This window comes from Cavia porcellus, unplaced genomic scaffold (genome assembly GCF_034190915.1).
Source record: "Cavia porcellus strain 051 isolate PalLab524CR breed Dunkin Hartley unplaced genomic scaffold, mCavPor4.1 scaffold_133, whole genome shotgun sequence".
NCBI lineage: Eukaryota > Metazoa > Chordata > Mammalia > Rodentia > Caviidae > Cavia > Cavia porcellus.
Genome location: NW_026947616.1, coordinates 284,403 through 299,446, shown reverse-complemented (window position 1 = coordinate 299,446; position 15,044 = coordinate 284,403). Strand labels below are relative to the sequence as shown.

Sequence of the window (15,044 nt, the reverse complement as noted above, 5' to 3'; positions counted from 1 at the left end):
AGTTGCCTGGATTGCAGGGCTCTGTTTACTGATTGTGATGAAAAGCTTCTCTGTGTTGCCGCCATTCTGGGACCTCACATGGCCCCTGTCGCCATTCTGGAACCTCACTTGGCCTCTGTCACCATTCTGGCATGTGGCACTCTGTAGCTTTTTCCTCTGAGCAAAATTTTTCATCTTTGCTGTGAGGCTGCACAGAGTGGGGACCTGCTTCCTGGGATGCCCCAGGGCCATCTTTCTTATCTCTCTGTTTCTCCTCAGGAATAAAAATCTCATCTCTGTCTTTACAATCCACAGCCTTCCTGGAATTTTCCTTCTGGCCAAACTCACAGCATTGTAAATTATCCTGCGGGGCTCTTTGCTCTTGATTTGAAACATATAGCTGGCTAAAAGCCGCCAACAATAGCCATGCCACAGCCTCAACATTTGGTTGCTTTTTAATTTCTTTTTCAAGATTAATCAGTCCATTGCCCTTTGTCTCAGTCTCAGGCAAAGTCTTTGGGCAGGAGCAAAATGCAGGCAAACTTTCTGCTAAGCCATAACACACATCATGTGGAGTCCAACAACCAATGCAGTCCTTCCCAACAGAAACCTCCCAAGCCTGGTTTTTACCATCTGGCTTTCTATCAGCCTTCTGGTCTCCTGAGATCTGACCAAAATCTCCTCTACAGAACAGTCTAAGCTGCTCCAGCTCTATGCATCCAGGGGACATGTCCGAACCTTTCCAAACTCCGCCCAGAAGCCATTTCCAAAGCCTCTTGAAAAACATGGCCAGGTATTGTCACAGCAAACGACCCCACTCTTGGTACCAAATTTCTGTCTTAGTCACTTTATGCTCATCGCTGAGACAAAATACCGGATGCCCAAGTTGGGAAAGGAAAGGTTTATTTCTTACAGTTTTTGGAGGTTTCAGTCCACACTCAGTTGGCTCCAAGAAAGGAGGGCATGGCTGGACTGCCGTTCATGGCAGCCATTGACATCAAGCTCGAACCAGCAAAGAGAAAGACATACCTTCTTCCTGCCATTACATCACATCCTGGCTCCACCCTGGGTGGAGCACTGACACCATCAATCCAAGCACTATACAATGAACCATCACAAATGAACAATGCCAACTCATGAGGCCTGGGGGACACAAACATAAACCATGACACCCTGTTTCATGGTCCACTCTCTCCATGAACCTGACTGAGAATTCCAGGAATCCATGCAGTCACATTTGTCCTAACCTTAGTGCTTTCACTCTCCAAATGGAAGATTAAATCTGAGGACAGAAGGAGGAGTTTAGGAGATTGCTCCTTGGCAATAATATGAAAAACAACAAAGCCTTCACCTTGGCCTCACAGAGACAGGCAGAGCCTGGCAGGTATCCAGGAAATGCACAGGAAATTCTGATGACCCCATGCTTCCAGATATCTGCGTGACTTCCATGTCCATGTGGGCAGTACTGTCCAGCACCCAGTACACCTCTTGCCCAGGGGAGAAGCTCAGGTCTCACAGGCGTGCACCAATCTCACTGAGGCTTCCATGGAGTCAGCTCCAGAGCACCGGTCCTCAGCGACCCTGTGCTTGGGCTGCTCTGGCTGAGTCTTGAATGGGACTGTGCTGGTGTCCACCGCAGACCAATTCTGCATGGTGTCTCTGCGCCTGGCTTCCACATTCCTTATTTATTTATTTGGCACTGGGAAATCTGATTCAGGACCTCCTTGCACCCTAAGCCCTGGGAGAGGGCACGGGGAAAGAAGTGTCTTTCCCCAGAAGGTAAACTGAGTCCATACAAAGGCAGCAGAAAGCTTCTGGTTGCAGGAGAAGTGCTGGGCTAGAGAGGTGGGGCCAACAGGTGAGCCATGCGGAGGGTGGCACTAGGACCCAGTGACACCAGTGGATGGAAAGCGGGCAGGCAAAAAGGGGTTGAGGAGCCAGGTAGGAGTGTGGCCACTAAGGTTGTGGGACATGGGGTGTAGATAGGGGGCGGGGCTGAGGATGAGCAAGGTGGATCACCAGGGTGCATGGGACCCTCTATCTTACCATGGCCCACAGGCAACTGTGCCGCAGGTCCAGGCAGCAGCACTGGTGTTCCAGGAAGATCTTTATTCCAGATTTGAAAATGATTGGCAAGCCAGGTGAAGTGGTGCATGCCTGTGACCCTGTCACTCTGGGAAGCTGAGGCAGGAAGGTCCCAAGTTGCAGCCTACTTTGTGCAACTAAACTACATAGTGAGACCCTACCTCAAAATAAAACGTTAAAAGAGGGCTGAGGATGGAGCTCAGTGAGTCCCAGAAAAGAGAAAAAAAGTCCGTTAAGGAAGTCATTAAAAGTGAAACAGCCAGCAAGAGGTGTCAGAGGCCTAGAATGTCTCCAGGCAGCAGTTATGGAGCCAGGACTTCCAATAACAAAACTCCCCAAGATGGGCTGCTTTGGATGAAACACCCAGCTTCTATTTTCAACTAAATCCCTAGCTTTTTAGGGTATTCATTGACTGTGCCCTTTGAGGGGGTTGTGAATCATTTTCAAGGAGGTCAAAGACCTCTCAGAAAGTGACCATTCTGTTCTCTGTGCCAGGCTTTATCACTGCCAAAGTGTGGTAAGGAGATGACAGTGCAGACCTGGGCCCAGAAAGTGATGGTGACCTTGGCAGCCCAGTCAGAGGCACAGCACCTCTGATTTAGACTAAAACCATTCTACACCAGGGGTCCGAATAGATACTCACACCTGGGACTGAAGCTTTTGAATTCATAAGATTTGCATTTTAATGCACTAACAAAAAAAAATCAAACATGGTAAGTCACTGAATTTCTGAATTCACACAGCACAACTTCAAGGCTGGCTTGATCCCAAGTTAGCAATTTGATTCTTAAAACAGTGTTACTTAGTCTACCTCCATTTCCTTATCAAAAACTGAGGACAAAGAGAAATTCACTAAGAATGAAATAATTCTATAGAAGGAGAGGGATGGCTCTAAGGTATGTAGGTATTATTAGGTAACTGAAGTAATAATTATTAGTACTGAGCATTGTTAATACTGGCAATGATGTTGCAGCATATGAAAATATACTGAAGGATGTTTCAAATGATTATTGTCATGATAATTATTTAAGGCTACCAGATATCAGGAGAGGATTGCATGAGACTATTGTCATAAATTTGGTCCTTAAGAAAGAATCCAGTATAAGAGATGAGGAACATATTTCTTTACAATCAAAGAACTCAGAAAAATTTTTAAAAATTTTTAAAAAGATGCTAGCCACGTAGTCCTTCTCACTCATACAAAAAAAAAATTTGGTCCTGGGAATAGAACTCAAGACCTTGTACTTGCCAGGCAAGCACTGTGCCACTGATCTGTATTCTCATCCTTCTTATGTGCCTTTACAACTAAAAAGAAACTGATGAAATCAGTAATATATTTTATTTAACCCAGCAGACTTAATATGGTCACTGCTGTACACTAGAAAAAAAAAGCTTTATTATGTTTGTGTTATGCCTAAATTATATGACCAAAGTACCTGTAATGACTCCATAGTGTTCTGTATTTGTCATTTATTCTGGGTGACCTAATTGATATGTTAATCAATGCTCCCTTCTGTAAAGAACTGTAAATCCCTGAGAAACTGACCTAATTGATATGTTAACCATTGCTGCCCTCTGCAAACAACAGAAGTTATCTAAAATTGAGTGCTAAAATAAGTTGACAAAGGATTGTTAATTCCTGTGAGACTTTTCAGTCCTCTGCAAAGGGAAACCAAAGTCTTCCTCATTCCTTAGCAGATTTCCTGATCCATGCCCATAACCCCTTGATTTTTAAACCATGCTTTCTACAAAAAGTCTAGAAAGTTTTGAAGAAGACACACAGCTTTTGCGAACTTGAACTGCACTGTGTCCTGGGCCCAGGATAAATAAATCAGTGCTGTTTTTTAAATACCTGTCTTGCTCCATTTTTGGACTTGAGGTTGGGGGTGTAAGGGGCTCATTTTTGGATTACAAGATTTTGGGGCTCATCTGGGATTACCGGGGAACCCCCCCCTCTATAATTTCTTTTCCCCAATCAGTTGGCTAAACATCTGTAAGTATTTGGGGGTTTTGCCTGTTTGTAATCTGAGTGCGCACATTTGTAACTGTAGATAGAATGAGACAGTTTCCGGGGGCTTTTGCCCATTTGTAATTTAGGTCATTGGAGCCTGTTTGTAACTTTGGGCTCCAGCCCATTTGGAATTTTTTTTTGCCGTTTGTATTTTGGGTGTGCGCAGTGACTGCAGATGAACATAACACTCCTTCTGCATTGAATTCCAGGGACTCTCACTCATTTATAATGTGTGTGGCTTAGGCCTGTGCAGAGGGCCTCAGCCCATGTGTGTGGCTTCAGCCCATGTGTGTGGCTTTGGCCCATGCGGGGGCCTCAGCCCATGTGTGTTGCTTTGGACCACGTGTGTCGCTTAGGCCCTTGGGGGGATGCTTGACTTGTGGGGGTGCCACAGACTGTGTGGAGTTTTGGGGCCCATTGTGTTTGGGTTCCATTTGTGTTTTGGGGCTTCTCTCCCATTTGTGTCTATGTTCAGTGGTTTTTAAATTTTTAAATTTTTTTTATTTTTGGAGACAACTTTGGAGTTGTCCGCCTGTTTGAATTTGTTACAAACTTAGGAGTTCATTGGCTATTCCTGTTGCAGGATCCATGCAGCTTATTGGACTCAAGGTTCATAGTGAAAATTATTTCCTTTAGCTCACCAAACTGTGGGCAGAAAAACCTTCATTTGTGTCTTTAATGTTGGTCTTGGTTTTGTAGTGCCTTGTTTAATGTTTTAGTCCTCAACTGATTACTTGCAATCTCAGCATGCCTTTTTTAAAAAGAAAAAAAAAAGTATTTTTCTTTCTGGTTAAAATGTGAATACATATGCATATATATGTATATTTATGGTTTTTAAAAATCATATTAACTTTACCAAGTAAAAACCAGGTCATACTGTAATAGAGCCAGTTATAAAAGTTACAGTTTTTTATAAACTAAAACATTTAAAGTGGTAAAAAGACATAAAATGATTAAATATGTTTTAGACTACTAAAAGTAAGTCACTTCAAAGATTTTGTTAAAGGTTTTAATGTTGTCTAAAAAGCAAAATAAAAAGTAATTGACTGGTAATAAGTAAAGAAAAATGTTTTTTTCTTAAAGTAAAAATGTAAAAGACAAATTGCTTTCTGCATGGCTATAGTTGGGGGCTCTTAGCCAGTTTTATATTGCAAATCAAGAGCAAAGACCCAATAGGATAATTTGCAATACTGTGAGTTTGGCCAGAAAAATAATCGCAGGAATACTATAGATTGTAAAGACAGAGTTGAGATTTTTGATTGCTGGGGAAAAAACAGAGAAAAAAAACCAATTGGTCTTGTGCTGGAAAAAGCCAATCTAAATTATCTAAATTTAAAAAGGAATAATCATTGTGCCTAATGTGATTGGTGATTATAGAGATAAAATACAAGTGCTTGCAGTGCTATGAACATCTGGGAGATTATGTGGCACAATTAATTTATTACCTATGAAAAAGCTTTCATTTGTTAGTTATATAATTTCAGTAAAACAATGGTCTGCCACGTGGCACCCTAAAAGAAAAAATCAGTGTGCCATCCAGATGAAACCTGCCCTCTGATCTAGAATGCCAGAACCATGTTTTCCTTTTGCCCCACCCCGATTGGACAACCAGAGATAAGGAGGATCTTAATCAGTATCACCAGTTGTTCTAAGTAGCCATTAGAGTATCCCAGGAAACCCACCAATTTGACCAAGATAGCAGAGGTGAGGCAATTGGCTAATAAGTCTCCCTTGGGTTTTCTGAAAATATTGCAAAAGGCCTATCACATTTATACGCTGGTAGCACCTAAAAATGCAATGGTCATTAATATTGCCTTTGTAACCCAGTCAGCCCCTGATATTAAGCGAAAATTGTAAAAGTTTGAAAGATTTCAGAAAATAACATCCAGTCAGTTATTAGAGGTTGCTTAAAAGATATTTAACAACCAAGAGGACCCTAAAGACCAGGCTTAAGAGGTTTCTGCTGGGCAGAAGGACTGCATTGGTTGTTGGACTCTCCATAAAAAATAAGGCTCTTTCCTTCCAGTGGATGCAAGCCATCCAACAGATTCTAGTCCCTCTGACTAAAAAGCAAGTATGAGAATTTCTAGGAGCCTTAGGACTGACCCAGAGTTTGGGACCCTGGCAGAGGCTTGTTGCCTATCTGTCCAAGAGACTTGATTATATGGCAGCTGGATGGCCACCTTGTCTGTGGGTGATTTCTTCAGTGGCCCTCCTGGTAAAGGAGGCTTAAAATTGACTTTTGGAAGAAACTCTTAATTGTCCCCTCCTATTCACTGGAGAGTCTCATCAAGGCTCCACCAGACCGATGGCTTCCCAACTCCCGAGTCATGTATTATCAGACATTACTTCTAGATTTGACTACCATCAGTTTCAAGGGGACAGCAGCTTCAAACCCTCCTACTCTGCTGCCTGATGATGACCCTTCTTTACCCCTCCATGACTATATTGGGGACCAGACTTGACAGATGAGCCATTATTCAGAGTTCCTTTATATTTCTCTGATGGAAGCAGTTACATCTATCAAGGTAAGTGAGTCACAGGAGCTGCCGTTACCACAGACTCTCAGATTCTATGGGAACAAACCCTGAAGCCAAAAACATTGGCCCAGGAGACTGAACTCATTGCCCTCACCGAGGCCCTCAAGTTGTCAGACTATGCATTTGTTAATGCCCATGTTCATGGGACCATTTATCCAGAACTGTGTTTATTGACTTCTGGGGACAAAAGATTAAAAATGCTCCCCAAATTTTACACTTTTTGGCTGCCATCTGGATGCCAAGGAGAATGGCTATTATCTGCTGTAGAGCCCATTGGGCAGGAGATGGCCTTGTTACACGAGGAAATAATTTGGCAGATGCCACTGCCCAAAAGGTAGCCACAAAATCAGTGGGGATTGAGATAGCCCTGATGTTACTACTGATCCCACCTACTTTTCAGAGCCTATTTACACTTGAAAAGACTTGCATCTGGCACCTCAACTTTGATCAATCCCTACAGGCTAATATAAAAGCTTCCCCAGTCTGTGAGCCTCAGATGCCTTCAGTGCCAATTGTTGACCACAAATCAACCACTCACTACATGGGACTATACCTAGAGAACATTGGGAAATAGACTTTACAAAACTGGGGAAGCCTGGACTTCAATGAAATAAGTACTTATTAGTAATGATAGATATTTTTCACTAGATGGGTTAAAGCTTTGCTTACTAAGTCTGAGTCAGCCCTGATAGCAGTTTCCCCGATTTGGCTTCCTGTTATCCATGGTGTCTGACAATGGCCAGGTTTTATAGCCCAGATAACTCAAAAACTAACCTAAGCTTTGCAAACCAATTGGAAACTCCATTGTGCATACCAGTCTCAAAGTTCAGGACAAATAAAAAAGATGAACCAGACATTAATGATGGTAATAACTAATGGCTTTAGAAACTGGTGAGAATTGGGTGAGCCTCTTTCCTTTTTGCCCTCTTGTGTGTGTGATGTACCCTCTATGTTACTGGTATTCCCCCTTTTGAAGCTTTGTATGGGAGACCTCTTCCTCAAATCTCTAAAAATTAGCCGATTTGGCTAACAAGATCTTATTAAGTCCCTCCTTGGCCCTTCAGCCAGTTCTTACTTTCACTCACTGGTTATTCTGACAACAACATCCTCCACCTGTGGCCCACTGTGAGGACAAATGCCCTGCTGTGGAGCCTGAGACACCAGTCCTTATCAAGAAGCATCACTGTGAATCTCTTGAGCCATGATAGGAAGATCCCTATACTGTAGTCCTCAGCACTCCATCTTCTATCAAAGTAGCAGGAAAGCATGCCTAGATTCATCATTCCCACTTCAAGCCAGTCCCAGCCTCTGAAGATGATCAACCTACAGATAAGTGGACTGTCATTCCCTCCAAGGACTTTTTAAAACTTAAGTTTGCCAAATGTAACTGATAATCTTTGATTCTCCCTTATGGAGAACCCAAGGAAGCCTCTGTCTGTTTTTTTAAAAAATTGTTACTTGTATGTCAATCATTCTGGAGTCATCATACAGAACAGAGTAAATTTAAATGTTGGTTTTCTTTCTCCTTTTGGTTAAGAGCTTTAATAATGTCAGCTGCAAGACCTTTGTTAATCCTCCTATTGTGCCTTGTATTATAAAACAATTGCTAAACTATGTCAAAGTTTATGTTCAAACTATAAAGCTTATGCTTCTAAAGACACAAGGTTATAAACAGATACCTATGTCTAAAACCCCATGAGCCAATGATTTGGTTCACTAACTAAAATCAGTGTGGAATGCTGTACACTTGCCAAAAGAGCTTCATTAGGGTTAGCTTTTGCAAACTCCAACTGCACTGTGTTTCTGGGCCCAGGATAAAATAAATCAGTGATGCTTTTTAAAAACTTGTCTTGCCCCATTTTTGGACTTGAGGTTGGGGATGTAAGAGGTTTGTTTTTCAAATACAAGAGTCACTGCATCATGGAATCCATATGAACCTATTTCCATTATGTTTTCTCTAAACCTTTGGATTTGCCATGCTCTTCACACTGAGTGCCCCTTAGTTCCTGTAAGCCACATTTCCAGTGCTTCCTGTCTGCAGCAGAGCTTGTGGTCCCCAGACTGGTGGCAGCTGTCCTGAGACTTCCCTGTCTCATTCCTTTTCTTGTTCCTGTTCATGCTCTCTTGCATTCATGAGTGGTACAGTCTGTTAAGAGGCTTTTCTAAGCTCCTGACCCAGAAGCAGTTTCTCCCTTAGCACTTTACAAGAGGCTGGGCTGGGTGATTATCCTGAAGTTTCCTTGTCTCTAAGGCTGTGTCCCTTCCCTACAGTGTCCTTTGCATCTTTGTTGGAGTCCTGGTTTCTGCTTAAGAGCTGAGCAGTAGCTGTCTGCAGACCACAGGAGGAAGCCTCAAAGTGGCTGCATTCACTCCTGCAGGTCCATGTTAAGGATACTGAGTCTGGATTTCTCCTTTACACACTTGGGTGTGTAACTCAGAAGGGGTTCATCCCAGGACAAGGCCAGAAAGCACTTTCTCTTGTTTCCCCTCTTCTGATGGGTGAAGCAAAGAACTAAACTAAGTCAGTGGGCACACATGCATCACAATTAGTACAAGGCAGGGGTTCTTATAAGGCTATGGTGGTCTCAGAAGAGGCTTGGGCCTTTCCCAGGCTGGGGGATCCACTGGCCCCTTCTGTTGCTTGCTAGGAAGGGAGTGACGAGTAACTTCCAAGCCCTGCAGAGTCAGAGTGGGCTCAGTCTGGGACCCTGGGCCTGGATTTCCTTGAAGTGTGAGTGTGGAGGGAAGCTGGACACTGGAGAAGTGAAAGAGCAGATCGATCATCTCAGATAGGAAAAGGCAGGCCATAGAGAGTCAGGGAGTCATGGAGTGAGAAGGGAATGATCAGGAGACTGGTAGGGGTTCAAGGGCGACTGCAGCTTGAGGAAGTTGTTGGCATAATGTGTTGTGCATAATGTTTTGTCTTTGGAACTGAAGACTTCTTCAAGAGCAAAGGTAGGGCTGGGGATGCAGATCCTTTGTTGTGTATCTCCTCCCAGCCCTCACCTCCACACCCTCCTTCCTTGAGCTCTCTTTATGCCTGGCTGGAATCCTGTTGTTCCTAGGAACCCTGGGCACTGCACACTGTCATGCAAAAACCATGCCCAAGGTCCACGTTCTGATTCCCACCCACAGGACCATGACTGCAGTGAGACCCCGTACCTCTGGGCCAACCGGACCTACACCATCCTTCTCATCCAGCCAGATCTGCAGAAGGAGGAAGCTATACAGCAGCTGGTCTATTCCCTGCACTGCCTGAAGGAGGTCTCAGGAGACACCTTCAGTACATAGGGGTTGCTCTTCCTGGGGGAGGGAGGGCCACCCTGTCTCAGGATTCCTCTCCAAGCCCAGTCCCTTTAATGACTTCCAGAGCTGGGGGCCCAGCTGGCTTTTGTGTGGAGGAGCTCTGGGTCTTGAAGTTTCCCTCAAGAGTTCCCAAGAGGTCATCTCCAACTGTCCTGCATAGCCCAAGGACACCAGAACTCCAGTCCTGTGACCCTCATCACTTCAGTCTTTGGGTTCTGTCTTTTTCCAAGGGAAGGAAGGGCTATTCTTGCAGTTCCACCTGCAAACAGAAGAATGAAACTGTGGCAGCTCTCCAAGAAGGTTGCCATGACCCAGCCATGTGGATGTCTGCAGAGGCTGGGTCCTGAGTCACCTGTGTGTGTCTGGCCTGGGGCATAGCACCTTCCCATGCTGGAGGGTTTAAGACAAGAGGATCAAGTGCCCCCAGACCTGCAACCCACTCTCCACAAGTCAAGTCAGGTGCTGGCAGTGGATGCAGTTTTGCTCCCAGCAGTTTCCTCTTCTGGCAGAGCCCAAGTTCCCACACACCCTACATGGGCCCCTGGGGTAGTTGTGCATGCTCTGCTTTACCCACAAGTGATCATGGTGGGCCCCAAGAAACTCAACCCCGTGAAGTGAGAACCCCTCCTGTAGGACCATCACAGTGGGTCCCTAGACAGCAGCAGGGAGTCCCGAGGAGCAGCAGGAGCCGGGCCCAGAGCCCATAGAGGGAGCTTGAAGTGCCTGCAGGCAGCATAGCTGGAGTGGCCTAGTGCAGTCCCAGCTTCGAACTTTGCAAGGCAGGATCTCCCAGTGAGTGGAGCTGAGCCACAGACAGCTGTGGGCTCTTGAGGAGCAGATTTCCATGAGTCAGGCCAAGATCGAGAAGCTCAAGGGTAGCAAGAAGGCCATCAAGCTAGGGAGCCTGCACCCCTCTGCCTAGTTCCCCCACCCCTGTTGTGCCCCTCAGCTCTCCAGCCCTCTGTGCATGCCCGTAGGTGTTCGCCACAGCTCCCAGCCCTCAGTCTGTGCCCACAGGTGTACTGCACCACCAAGTTCCTGGCCCTTGAGTGCCTGTAAGTCTATATCTCTATTTTCTCAGGTGTGCAGGAACCATGCCTCCAGCCACCACTGCACCACCACATCCAGAACAAGCACTTTCCTAGAGGAGCAGGCCCTGCAGGTCTGGCGGCCACAGCCAGGCCAGGGCACAGGCACCTGGTCCATAGGGACTGCTGACCCCCGACGGTTCTACCTGGGACAGAGCGGGGTGAACAGAGCCTGGCACTGAGCCCCTGCATCCTTGTCCCCCACCAGGAGAAGTTGAAGTTCTTCCCGGTGTGTGAGCACCAAGCCAGAGCTGAGGAGGGGGTTGGGGGGCTCCTCAGCAACATCAGCTCTGTCAGCTCCCTGCTGCTGTTCAACACCAGGAAGAACCTGTAGGGCCCTAGGGGACACTGAGGGGTCTGGTGCAAGACAGGTATAAGACCTGGTAAGGTCTGGGCACCCAAGAGCGGGATGCACCCCAAAGCCCACCTGTGTTAGTTAATCTTTACTCGTCGCTGAGTCAAAATACCTGGTACCGAAAGTTGGGGAAGGAAAGATATATTTCTTACAGCTTTTGGAGGTTTCTGTCCATACACAGTTGACTTCAAGGCAAGGTGGTGTGGCGGGGCCGCAGTTCATGGCAGCTGCAAATGGCAAGCAGAAACCAGTAAGAGAGAGAGACACCTTCTTCTTGCCATTACATCGCATCCTGGCTCCACCCCTATGTGAGTGTAGCACTGACACCATCAATCAAAGGGCTAGACAAGGGGCTAGACAATGAACCAATCACAAATGCACAATGCAAATGCATGACGCCTGGGCCCATAGACATAAACCATGACATCACCCATCCTGCAGGTAAAACAAGTATGTCTTCCAGGACCCACTGGTGGGGGCAGTCACAAAGACCCACATTATGCGGAGAAGGAAAAGCTATTTGATAACTCTCTGTCCATCAGAAAGAGAGAGCAGCTCGAGTGACAGGTAGGGAGCCCTGGAGGCCAGGGTGTCCAGGTGAGAGGACTCTGTGTGGCCCAAGGGTAACCCTGCAGACCATATCCCCATGTTGCAGCCATGGCTCACACACTCCCCCGCAAATCCCTGAGAGCTACTTCTATATGCCACACCTGGGCCAGGTACCTGAGATCCACATGCCATCCTACCTGCCTGACCTGCCCAGCGTTGCCAACTTCCTCATGTACAGTGCTGACCTGGGCCTGGTCATCACCCCCTCTGCCCCTGGTGCTATCCCTTAGATGGAGGTGGCTGTTCTTTTAAGACTGGTGAGCAGGGTGCTGGGGAGCAGACTGGACTGGAAACTCCCTGACTCAGCTTGCTTCCCAGGTACTCAGCAGCCCAGATCTGGTCTCTGCAGAACAGTTTCCTCCTCCCATGTTCCAGACAATGGGTTTCCCTTGCTTTCAGGACTGCAGAGCTCTGGGACTTGGACTTCCCTAGCAGGAATGGTGGGACGTGGAGGACTCCTAGCTGAAACAGTGGGAATGAGGGCAATTGCAAAGGGAGACTTGAGAGATTGGGTTTTGGTATTGCACCTCCCAGTCTCTGTGCAGCCTCCAAAAGGACCATAGAAGTCTCTGATAGCCTACAGGTACCTGGAGGTTGTATGGGTGCACCAGTGATTCCCAGGTCCACTGCTGCAAGGCAACACCCAATCAGAGTGGGAAATGGGGGGACACAGGTGTCCATCACCTGGTGCTCACTCAGCATGGGCCTGGAAGGCCACACTCTGATTCTCTCACCTTCACCTTCCCAATACCCATGCAGGTGGCTCCCAAGGAGGTGGGACTCCTCAAGTCACCAGGCCACTCTGCTGGAGTCCATCCACCAAGCTGGGGGCATTAACAAGGCCAAGCTGTGCAATGTCAAGGAGCACAAGCTGGAAAACAAGAAACAGAAGGAAGAGGAGCCAGGTGAGGCCCCCCTCCTGTTGCAGCCAGGACCCCAAGTGGAGGCCCCATCAGTGCCCTATCGTTGCCCTCTTCAGATGGGGCACTCCAGAGGCCTGGTTGGTTCCCCTGACACCCTCGCCCTTGGCCCCTGTGTGGGACTGTGTGGTCAGTTCAGCCAGCTCAGGCTGCACCAGAGTGGGTTCACCCCACCTGGGGGGCTTCTGAAGGGTCTCAGGGCCATGGGACCCCCACCCTAGGGGACTCAGGTGAGTGTAGGCCTAAGTCTCTAAGCCTCCTGTGGCCACATATTCTGTAGGATGTGTCTTGGCCACTTGTGTGAGCTATGGGGGTGCGAGCCCAGAGTCTGTGGCCCTGCTGGGGTCCTCTCCTCTGCCCTGCACCTCCTCACCTGAACTTCCTCTGCAGTGACAGCTACAGAACAGGATGGAGACCTGATGTCAGATCTCTTTAACAAGCTGGTCCTAAGGTGCAAGGTAGGGGGGGTACCTGCCTGTCCCTGTGTCCAGGAGTGGGTTGCCCCTGGGCTCTGGCCCAGACTTTCTCTCTCACCAGCCTATATACTCCCAGGAATCTCCAGGAAAGGCCCTAGGCAAGGGGCCCATTAAGGCCCATGCAGAGCCTTTGCACCCATGTCCAACTCCATCTGCTGCTGCCAGCCCCACAGCAGCCCCTGGGAGAGGAGGATGAGGATGACTGCAAGTCCTAGGGGCTTGGGCACCTCACCCTCCTGCAACCTGACTTTGCCTGTCCCCGCAGGCGTCCCAATGCCCTGTAGGGCCCTGTGGCTTCCATCAAGGCACAGCACTGGCCTCACTAAGAGGCAGAAATGCACCAAGAACCAATAAAGCAGGGCAGGAGAAGCTGTGCAAGCCAAAAGTGTGTGATGCACTGGGAAGAGTGGCCTGGCTTTCCCACCTTCCTGTGGGTTCCCATTGGGGTATCAGAGGCTTAGGACCAAGGCCCCAGGATAGGGCAAAAGAGGAAGAGAGCCAGGGCAGGAGCCAGAGCTGGAGCCTCTGCAGGGAAGGGAGGGCACCTTACCATGGAGCGCCTCAGGGACAGGCGCATGTTAGCCAGGACAGGTCAGGGGCAGGGTGGCCTCAACATGGGAAGGTGGTGCTGAGGGCAGTGAGGATGGCCCTCGATGGCAGGCAGGGAGCTGACCCCAGAATCCCTGTGAGCTGCCCTGGGCTGGGCCCCACAGTGGCAGAACTCACTGTTCCTCAGTGGGGAAACCCTGTCTACTGTTGGCTTCATTGTGCAACTCTGGACTCCAGCAGATAATAGCTTGGGGTGGGGGCTAGTTGGCATCCCAAAGGCTGCACACCAAAGGGACCAGAGCAGGCAAGGGACAAGGCTACTGTCAGGAGGGCCCTCTTTTCCTGGTGAAACTGTGGGCACATGGAAAGGCCATGAGGAACCACTTCTCAGGCTGTAGGCCAGGGAAGGAGAGGGCCTACCTGACCTTCTGCAGTGCAGTAAATGCAGCATCCAAGGTGGCTTTGACCTCCAAGAAATCTTGGATCCAAGTTTTGACCTCCATGCAGTCTCCATCCAGGCAGCTTTGCCAGCACTGGGCCTGGGGCATAGTGCTGGTCCATGAGCATGATGCTGGAGAAGTCCCTCTAGTGCCAGATGGCCCTGACTGGGGCCACAAAGGTGGGGCTCTGAGTGATACCTGCCTTCCCTACAAGACACATACCGGCTCCTCTCAACAGTCATCCTTCAGATGGGAGGGCATATATGGAAGATTTCCCCTCTTGTCACCCCTTACTGCCACTCATCCAGTCCTGGCTGTTCCTCATAGGGCCAAGACAGTCGTAACTCACTGATGGACTGGTTGCCAGCCTTCATGCTGGCATCCTTCATTCTCCAGCGTGCTTTCCCTAGGGCACCTGGCCTGGGCTCTTGGGCTGCAATGCTAAAGGAGACAGAAGTGTCTGCACCTTCTGCCAGGTGAGCCTCCTATTCCTGGGGAAAGCCCTTCAAAGCCCAGGGCAGCAGAAGGTGTGACAAGTGGCCTGGTGGAGATGCTGACAGAGCAGGGGTGCATCCCTGTACAATTGACATGGACAGGCAGCATCTGCACAGGGGTCATGGCTCAGAACCTTGCATCCCAGCTGGAGGGTTCACCCTATCCCTCTGAAACCCGTCAGGACTCACAAG

The 15,044-nt window shown here is 48.0% G+C and overlaps 1 pseudogene; it reads left to right on the top strand.

Moving 5' to 3' along the window:
- Positions 1-9,651: 9,651 nt before the first annotated feature.
- LOC100733730 (WASH complex subunit 1-like) lies at positions 9,652-13,584 on the top strand (annotated as a pseudogene).
- The last annotated feature ends 1,460 nt before the right edge of the window (positions 13,585-15,044 follow it).